Source organism: Neofelis nebulosa, chromosome 6 (genome assembly GCF_028018385.1).
Source record: "Neofelis nebulosa isolate mNeoNeb1 chromosome 6, mNeoNeb1.pri, whole genome shotgun sequence".
NCBI classification, from domain to species: domain Eukaryota; kingdom Metazoa; phylum Chordata; class Mammalia; order Carnivora; family Felidae; genus Neofelis; species Neofelis nebulosa.
Window position 1 is genome coordinate 20761502 of NC_080787.1, and position 10220 is coordinate 20771721.

Below are 10220 nucleotides of genomic sequence, written 5' to 3' on the forward strand. Positions count from 1 at the left end.
CAGTATTGGTAATATTTTATTTATTTTTAAAATACAATTTATTGTCAAGTTAGCTAATGTACAGTATATACAGTGTGCTCTTGTCTTTGGGAGTAGATTCTCATGATTCATCACTTACATACAACACCCAGGGCTCATCCCAACAAGTGCTCTCCTCAATACCCATCATCCATTTTGCCCTCCCCTGCACCCACATATCAACCCTCAGTTTGTTCTCTGTGTTCAAGAGTCTTTTATGGCTTACCTCCCTCTCTGTTTGAAACTATGTTTTCCCCTTCCCTTCCCCCATGGTCTTCTGTTAAGTTTCTCAAATTCCACACATGAGTCAAAATATATGATACTTGTCTTTCTCTGCCTGATTTCACATAGCATAATACAGTCCAGTTCCATCCATGTTGTTGCAAATGGCAAGTTTTTATTCTTTTCATTGCCAAGTAGTATTCCATTGTGTGCGTGTGTGTGTGTACCACATCTTCTTTATCCATCCATCAGTTGATGGATATTTGGGCTCTTTCCATAGTTTGTCTATTGTCGATACCGCTGCTATAAACACTGGGGTACATGTGCCGCTATGAATCAACACTCCTGTATCTTTTGCATAAATTCCTAGTAGTGCTATTGCTGGGTTGTAGGATAATTCTATTTTTAATTTTTTGAAGAACCTCCACACTGTTTTCAGGAGTGGCTGCATCAGTTTCCCACCAGCAGGACAAGAGGGTTCCCATTTCTCCATATCCTCCCCACCATCTGTTGTTTCCTGAGTTATTAATTTTAGCCACTCTGATCAGTGTGAGGTGGTATCTCAATGTGGCTTTGATTTGTATTTCCCTGATGATGAGCAATGTCGAGCATCTTTTCATGTGTCTGTTGGCCATCTGGATGTCTTCTTTGGAAAAGTGTCTATTCATGTCTTCTGCCCATTTCTTCACTGGGTTACTTGTTTTTTGGGTGTTGAGTTTGGTAAGTTCTTTATAGATTTTGGATACTAATCCTTTATCTGATACGTCATTTGCAAATATCTTTTCCCATTCCTTCGGTTGCCTTTCAGTTTTGTTGATTGTTTCTTTTGCAGTGCAGAAGCTTTTTATCTTGATGAGGTCCCCCAAGTTCGTTTTTGCTTCAATTTCCCTTGCATGAGGCTATTTTAATAGAGGAATCTAAACCATTTCTATTTGTTGTTATACAAGGTATGTGGTATTAGTTGTATCACAGTTATGTTATGATTTCTATTTTTGTTGCTTTTTAAAACAATGTATTTAATTAGTATAGTTTGTATTTCTTTTGCTTTGTCTGTGCATTCCTTATAATTTAAAAGGGTAAATTCTGTTTTTATTTTTTATGATAATCTCTATCACCATCACTGATATATATGCACATCATCTTCTGTTTGGAATGTATTTATTGACCCACTCCACACAATCCTAAAACTACTTACCTCCATTTCTTTACATATGTTTTCCCTCCTCTTCCCCATTAGATTATAGCAGATTGTATGTTTTTTCCACTGTTTACTTCTACTGCTAAACTACCCGGGTCTAATCCTACTTTGACTGTTTTTCCAGATGTGAACATTTAATGTCAGGCAAATTACTTAACCTCTCTAATCTCCAATTTCCTCATACAATGGGAAATACATGTATATTTATTTATACTCTTCATTTATATATTACATATTTTATTTTAATATTTCCTTGGGCTAATGTGAGTGTCAGATAAGCACTCAGAATGGAGTCTGAGAGCTATAAATACTCAATTAATGCTAGCTTTTTACTATTAGTGTATTTAAATATTAATAGATTTTTATAAAACCATATGGAAATACCAGCCAGCTTTCTGAACAATATTTCTTCTAAAGAATATGCAAGAAGGACTTGTAAAGAATTCTCTCTTTTTTTAATTAATTAATTTGTTTTTGAGAAAGATCACAAGCAGGGCAGGTGTCAGAGAGAGAGAAGGAGACACAGAACCCGAAGCAGGCTCCAGGCTCCAAGCTGTCAGCAGGGAGCCTGACATGGGGCTCGAACCCACAAACCATGAGACCATGACCTGAGCCAAAGTCGGACACTTAACCGACTGAGCCACCCAGGTGCCTCAAGGATTCTCTTGATGGGCAAGCATCTACTTCTATTTCTTCTCGTCCCTTTTTTTAATGTATACATTCCCATGGCTGAAAACTCTCATCATGTGAAACGTATTCAGTGAAAAGTCTTCTTGAACCCTGTTCCCAAGTACCACTTGGTACCCCTCAGGCAACCACTGGTATTAGCTCTTCTGTAGATTCTTTCTAAATCTTAGCCACCTTAAATATCATTTCAACCCAGCTACGAAAGGTGAGGAAATCTGAGTACGTAAGCATTCCCTTCCCCCTCTTTCCCTCCCAACTCTATACATTTTCATACTATTCTTTCATCATTGACATTGAGAATGTTTATGGAGGTGCCCGAGTGACTCAGACGGTTGAGCGTTTGACTCTTAATTTCAGCTCAGGTCGTGATCCCAGAGTCGTGGGATCGAGCCCCTCATGTCAGGCTCCATGCTGAGGGTGGAGACTGCTTAAAATTTTCTCTGTCTCTCCCTCTGCCACTCTTCCCAGAGCATGTACTCCATTTCTCTAAAATAAAATAAAATAAAATAAAATAAAATAAAATAAAATAAAAGAATGTTTATGGAAGGGGTGCTTGGGTGGCCCAGTCAGTTGAGTGTCCACCCCTTGACTTTGGCTCATGACCCTGGGGCTCAGGATTTGAAGTGCCATCGGACAGATCATTAGTGTCCTATATTTGGCTCCTCTCGTGTTCCCTGGCCCAGGCTTGGGACAGCACAGAACTTGGACGGGGACATAGGCATCAACGGAGAGAACATCAAGGAAAGTCCTCTGGCTGTGGTTTGAAGAGCAGGAGAAAGAGCCCCCCCAGCTTCTTCACCTGATTGGATGAGGCCCATGCACATTAGTGTAGGCAACCTGCTTTACTCAGTCTACCTTAATCTCATCTGGAAACACCCTCACAGAAACGCCCAGAATAACGTTTGACCAAATATCTGTGCACCTCATGGCCCAGTCAAGTTGACACATAAAATGAACCCTCACAAAGGTAACCCAAGAAATTCAGGAGATCTGAAGACGCCTGGGTTATACAACATATTCAGCAGAAGGGACATCCCTCATATTACTGAAAGCAGCTCTGAAATGAAAAGAGGAAGTGTTACAAGCAGCTTAAAAGCTACTATTTAACACTCTCTGTCTTCCATGGGCTGGACTATGACCCTCACAACACTCTTTGAAGGTTCTGCTGTCATTCTACTTTTCAAATGAGTGAAGTGTAGCTCTGAGCAGCCAGTAACCTGCCAAGGTCACCTAGCCTAATGCCATTTGACTTCAGCTCCCTGAAACTTAACTGCTACTCCCCAAAACGACTTATTTTAGTAAGATTTCCGAGACTTGAAATTTACAGAAACCATAGAAGCAGACCTGTTTGTTGTATGACCTTTGTGGCATAGACATCTGCTATTCACTGAATTCTCTTTTTCTCATCCTCCGAAGGCATGCAGTGAGATGCGTTCTTCAGACTTCCTCAGCGTTAGGGACAGTCATGAAATATGCCCAGCTGTGATGTGTGCCCCTTCCTGGCCTGGCGTATAATAACCTCCCAGAGCTTATTATAGCCTCTTATTATAAATAACCTCCCTTTACACTCTTTCATTTTTCTGACCCATTGGGCTGGTGATACCCAAGCAGCTTGGAAAGCCACAGGTTGAAGACATCAAACCGGCCATCAGCTCGGGTTCTTGAAAGAGTGCACAGAACAGGGCACAGAGCACCCCTGTTGATCTGGAACCTACTTTGAACTTTCTCAGTGCTGAGCTATAGTGTTGTGGGAGTTTTGTTTTATCAGTTTAGCTAACCTAATTAATACTCCAATACTGTTCCTATTAGGAGTGCCTTCGTTTGTACTTGATGTTTCCAGTGACTTTGTTTCCTGGCATTTACTGGTGAACTCAGTTTAATAATCAAATTTAGGTGATCCAAATTTTCTATCAGGCCAAAACAATCTGAGTTTATCACAGAATGCTGCTAACTCATCCAGGCCAGCATCCTCTACCCATTCCAACTGCCTAATTTTTTGTATCGCCTACAGAATGAAGGTTACCCTGCTACATCATGCCCTGTTAAAGTTCCATCTGATTAAGTTACCATAGTAGATTGAATTCAACTGGAAATATCTTGCTGCATTAAAGAAAAGCAAGAACTCTGAACATAAATTTTTCAGTGGCCATTTTTTTATGCCTTCTTAGATAATATAACTGTTTCAAGTTCATATAGTAAATATCTGGGGCAATTGGGAACATAATGAGAATATTGGGCCCATTGTAAAAGCACAAGTTTGAACCCAAGTTAATAGTTTTCATAATTTTCTTTCATTATTTTAATTATAATCCTTTTTCAAAGAAGCCATTTTTCCTACCCTTGAAGACCTCGGCATAGGTTTAAGGGAGAATAATACATTAGAAACAATAAAAAACCGGTGAAAAACAACCTGTGACTGAGTATACACTAACATTATATATAAAATATACATATATAATATATGCATATTAAATACACATATAAAGGGGCACCTGGGTGATTCAGTCAGTTAAGTATTTGAGTTCGGATCAGTATTGAGATCTCACGGTTCGTGAGTTTGAGCCCCACCTAGAGCTCTATGCTGACAGCTCAGAGCCTGGAGCCTGCTTCAGATTCTGTGTCTCCCTCTCTCTTTGCCCCTCCCCCACTCATGCTCTGTCTCTGTCTCTCAAAAATAAACAAACATTCCAAAAAATTTAGGGGCGTCTAGATGGCTGAGTCGGTTAAGTGTCTGACATCAGCTCAGGTCACAGTCTCAAGGTTCGTGAGTTTGAGCCCAGCATCGGGCTCTGTGCTGACATCTCAGAGCCTAGAGCCTGCTTCAGATTCTGTGTCTCCCTCTCTCTCTGCCCCTCCCCTTCTCGTGCTCTGTCTCTCTCTCTCTCTCTCTCGAAAATAAACATTAAAAAAATAAAAGAAGTACATAAATAAAAACAAAAATAAAATTTAAATACACATATCTAACATGTATTATCATACGTTTATATATGATATACAATCAAATTATTATTTATGTATAAAGGTATGTATATGTATATGATTATATATGTATTGTATATAATATGCACAGTAACATGTATAATAATATACATATATGTATTACACATAATGTGAATAATATCTATTATATATTTTATGTATTACATAATATATAAATATATAAAAATGTAAGTGTGCATGTATATACACATACGTATTGCATAAATGCTGAGGGAATTATAAGAGTGGGATAGGATAAATCAGTGCTCTCCTTACAGCCCAGGTCACGTGACTCAATTCCAAGTATGAGAAAAGGTTGTATCAACTAGGGCATTCAGTTCCGCCTCTTAATTTATTGTTACCAATGACCAAAGGAAAGGAAGACCGTGTCTTAAAAATCAAATGAACAGATTTTGATTGAGCAAGGCACTGTGTTTGGGCAACAGTTGAATTGGTGGCATCTCTCAGAATTAGGCCAAGGGTTGTGTGTAAGCAATAAATTGCACAATAAAATGCAACTTCCTCTGAGCAACCAGGGAGCATTTCTTGCTTCTCAAGGTCTGGCTTCCAAGGGAACCTCCTTTTTTATTTCAACCTCCTTGTATTCATCCTGGATTTCCAAGCTTAAATAAAGTGCAGTTTAGTATTTTACTGTGAAACATGATGCACAAAATGCAGAAGGATAAATAAGCGTTTTCATTTACTCCAGAAGGAAGATCAGCAGTGAAAAATTTATGGTCCATGTGTACTAAGAGGAGTATTTAAAAAGATCTCATTTCAAACAAAGTGACGTTTTTTGTAATGATAATTTGGGGTTTTTTTTGTTTTGTTTTGCTTTGATTTTGGGGTTTTGTTTTTGTTTTTGTTTTTTTTGGTCTGGAAACTCTGGGGAAGTTACTTAAAGTGGGGGCAAATGAAAGACCCTTTTTCCTTTTGCTTGTCCTTCATTTCTAAAAGTCTGAACACTGGCGCACCTGGGTGGCTCAGTTGGTTAAGCGTCCAACTTCGGTTCAGGTCATGATCTCACAGTCTGTGGGTTCGAGCCCCGCATCAGGCTCTGTGCTGACAGCTCAGAGCCTGGATCCTGCTTGGGATTCTGTGTCTCCCTCTCCCTCTGCCCCTTCCCTGCTCACTCTTTGTCTCAAAAATGAATAAAACATTAAAAAAAATTTTTAATAAAAGTCTGAACATGATGTGAATAGATTATGAAGCATTTTGAAATCGTTATTTATTCCTTTCTATTTTTTGTAAGACTTTGAAAAATAGGGCCATTTCCTTCTCATACATACTGAGGGCTAATGGATGAGAAGGAAGGAATAAATGCATGTATTTAAATTGGTCAGTTACTTTGAAATTGCTGAGTTGACCTCAGTTGGAAATACATCCCTGAAAATTTTGTCATTGCTTCAGTAAAAGTAGCCAGTCAGGGATAACTGCTTAAGAATCTGGGAAAAGACTGATATATACTTTTAAAAAGTTATGTGAAAAAGCTTTCTTGGTTTGAAGTCAAGCATTTATGCCCATAAGGTTGCTTTTCTATTTGGAATCAGAATGTTTTTCTTCATATTTGGGTATTTAAGGCTAACTTTAATAAACAGCACTCTTTTTAAAAATGCCGCATCAATGGTGCTAATGTTTGCCATTTGAGGCTGGATTTGTCATTTGGAAATAATCAGAAGTTACTTGGTATAATGTCAGTTGAGTGACCAGCCTGGAAAAATCTTATGATGTCAAAAGTGAGGTGTAACGTAAGTGGTGAAACTTTTGTCTGCATAGTTCATAACCTGGTTTGAAAGAAAATTAAAAAGTATTTTAAGTAATGACAATGTCATTAGAATAAGAATCTAGCTTTCCAGAGTATCTTCTCTGAAGGGTAATATAAATGATAGTAAATCTTTGAAGTATGTGGTCTGGAAGACGTTAATGAGAGAAATTGAAAAAGACACAGATAAATGGGAAGATATGGCATGCTCATGGATTGAAGAGTATTTTTCAAATACCCATGTGACCCAAAGTCATCTACAGATTCAATGCAATCCCTATAAAAAATTCTCATGGCATTTCCCCTCAAAATAGAACACCCCCCCCAACTTGTATGAAACCACAAAAGACTCTGAAGAGCCAAAGCAATCTTGAGAAAGAACAAAGCTGGAGGCCTTGCTCTCCCTGATTTCAAACCATATGACAAAGCTATAATAATCAAGACGGTAAGGCATAAAGACAAACACATAGACCGACCAGACAGGACAGAGAGCCCAGAAACAAATCCACACATATGTGGTCAATTAATATATGACAAAAGAGCCAAAAACATACCATGGGGAAAGGACAGTCTCTTTAATAAATGATGTTAGGAAAACTAGACAGCCGCACGCAAAAGAATGAAACTAAACCACTATATTTGCAGTGACACGGCCCCAGTCCATGACCTCACTGCTTCATGGAAGGATTACTACAGCAATGCCCTAGTTAGCCTGCCAGGCTCCAGTCTCCACCCTTCCCATGCATCTTTCATGGCCTTTGTGCAGCTAATCTCCCCACCCCCGATTTTCACCCTGTTATTTCTCTGCTCAGCAATTCCCTATGCTCCTTATATTTAAAATCCTCTGACTTCTCTTTAGCCAGCATGTTCACCCACTCTTGTTTCCTATGGCTTCCAACATGCACTTGTGCTCTAGTAAAATTAACTGCTTCTCCGCAAAACTGAGTGGATCCTTATCTCCATACTTGGGCGTATATTGTCCACTTGGCAATTTATCCTTTCAAATCCTGTCTCCTCCTTCAGGCCCCACCTCCAATCCCACTTTTCTAGAAAGTTCTCTCTGACCATTGAAGTTTTAGGTCATTGTAGTTAAGCCCCAAGAAAGGAATGACAGAAGAATTGTCAGAAATACAAAATGTGTACTCTCTCTCTCTCTCTCTCTGTGTCTTCTGTACTGAGCTTCTATGTTTACTTTTTCCCATCTCTCTCCTCAGAACTTCTAAAAATCAGCATATATATCCCTCTGCACTGTTTTATTACTGTTGCTTTATATCTCTTCCCATCTACTTTACCAGACAGAGGGCAAAGTCCATATCTCACAGAGAGGGGTGGTTTCTTATAACATTTACACCACCTAGCACTAGGTGGATTATTTATTGGTAAGTAATTTTTGTTTGATTACCTTCATTTAATTAAGTTTCACAATAGTTTGAGAGTGAAGAGAAACCAAGTCTCTAAAATCAAATATGCTCTGCAAACTCGCTTTCTTAGCTAAAAATGTTTCGCCCAGGGCAGACGGCGTCTGCAACACGAATTGTAAAGATAATTTTCCAAGCCCTGTGAGGAAAACCTATCAGGACACTTTAGGGTTGTGTTAATTCTCTACTGTCTTTGGTTTTCTAGACATGTCCTTAGAACTACACTAACCAATAAAAATGATGCTGGTCAGGTGAGCCCAGACTGGAAGGGGATGGGTAGCTTGGAAGCCAGCCTTCTTGTGAGACACCTGGGGTGATCCTGAGTCTACTGCTATCTGGAACCAACAAAAATAAAAAACAATTATATTGGTAACACTGGAAAAAAAATTTATTTAGCAAGGTGAGTGAATGTCATCTTTGCGTTTGCCTGAGTCACTAAAAATATGTCAATTTGTGCTTCAGCCAAGGCAAAATTTCTGAAGAGAAAACTTACTGCCATTCGGAAGCCAAAAAAAGTCAGGTGCTTCGTCCCCAAAGTATTAAAATTATTAAAATTAAAATTATTGACTACCTCAGAAATACTTACTGGTGATATTTACCAGGCAAACAAAACTTGATTGCCTTTCTGGGAACAGCACAAAGAGATTCAAATTAAAAACTAATCCGAGGGGCGCCTGGGTGGCGCAGTCGGTTAAGCGTCCGACTTCAGCCAGGTAACGATCTCGCGGTCTGTGAGTTCGAGCCCCGCGTCGGGCTCTGGGCTGATGGCTCGGAGCCTGGAGCCTGTTTCCAATTCTGTGGCTCCCTCTCTCTCTGCCCCTCCCCCGTTCATGCTCTGTCTCTCTCTGTCCCAAAAATAAATAAAAAACGTTGAAAAAAAAATTAAAAAAAACTAATCCGAAGGAGTCACTGAATATCAAATCCTGTGCATTTTCTGACAACGTACTCTCTCACTTCTGGAAAATACACATCGAAGTTTGACACTGAAGCTGCAAAAGAGCAGAGGTGATCTGAGCGACTCTATACTCAGCATCTTAGTGAGTGAGCAGGGAGGAGGCATACAAGTAGTGAGTAGCAAGGAACATATTAGTAAGTCAGGGCCATATAAGTAGTGAGTAAGGAAACGTGGGGGCATATAAGTCGTGGCTAGCAGGGGCCACTCTAAAGCTAACATGAACCTTTGAGGAAATAGATCAGAAAAGGGCCTTCTTCCATGGGCCAAGCCAAAGACTGTCATAATCATGAACAGGGTTGGTGGACGAAACCTCCCATAATCCATATTTAGTTTTGTATTATTGGGGCCTCTTTAGCAGAAACTCAGTGTGACAAAAACAATTGGGGACTTGGGTATTGCAATAATTTGGGGGTTTCAAAGAACCCCAAGTCAGAAACGCCACTGGCATTCTGGAAGGAAGTGAAACCAGCAACTGACAGCTGACAGAATCCAGGAAATGCTCTTGGTCCATAACTGTTTCTTCTTTCTGCATTTCCTCCTGCTTCTTTCTCTCTAAAGACCGCCTCTCTCCGGTCTCCAGTCCACAAAGTGGGTTATAATTGTGAGCCACATAAAGAGGCAAACTTTACTCTGGGCTTAATTTTGAAATTCCTGGGTGAGAGTATAATTGGCCCATTTTATTCATGTTGCCAGCAATTTATAGTCAACTGTGGTCTTAGAACATGTTATCTACTGTAAATCTGGCTGCCTAGAGACTGCTTCTGTGTTTTTTCTTGTGACAGGATATTAAATTTAATTTTGAAATGCTCAGTTTGTGACCTTCCTTAAATTTCATCAGGGACAAGAGAAGAACTAAGCAGACAAAATCAATTTAAAGTTTAAATTTAAAACAAAATTTGTCCCATGATCACTTCTCTGAGCCATGCTTGTTCAACAGCAAAGTTACATTGTGTGTAGGGGATTGTGAAATGGGCAGTTTCC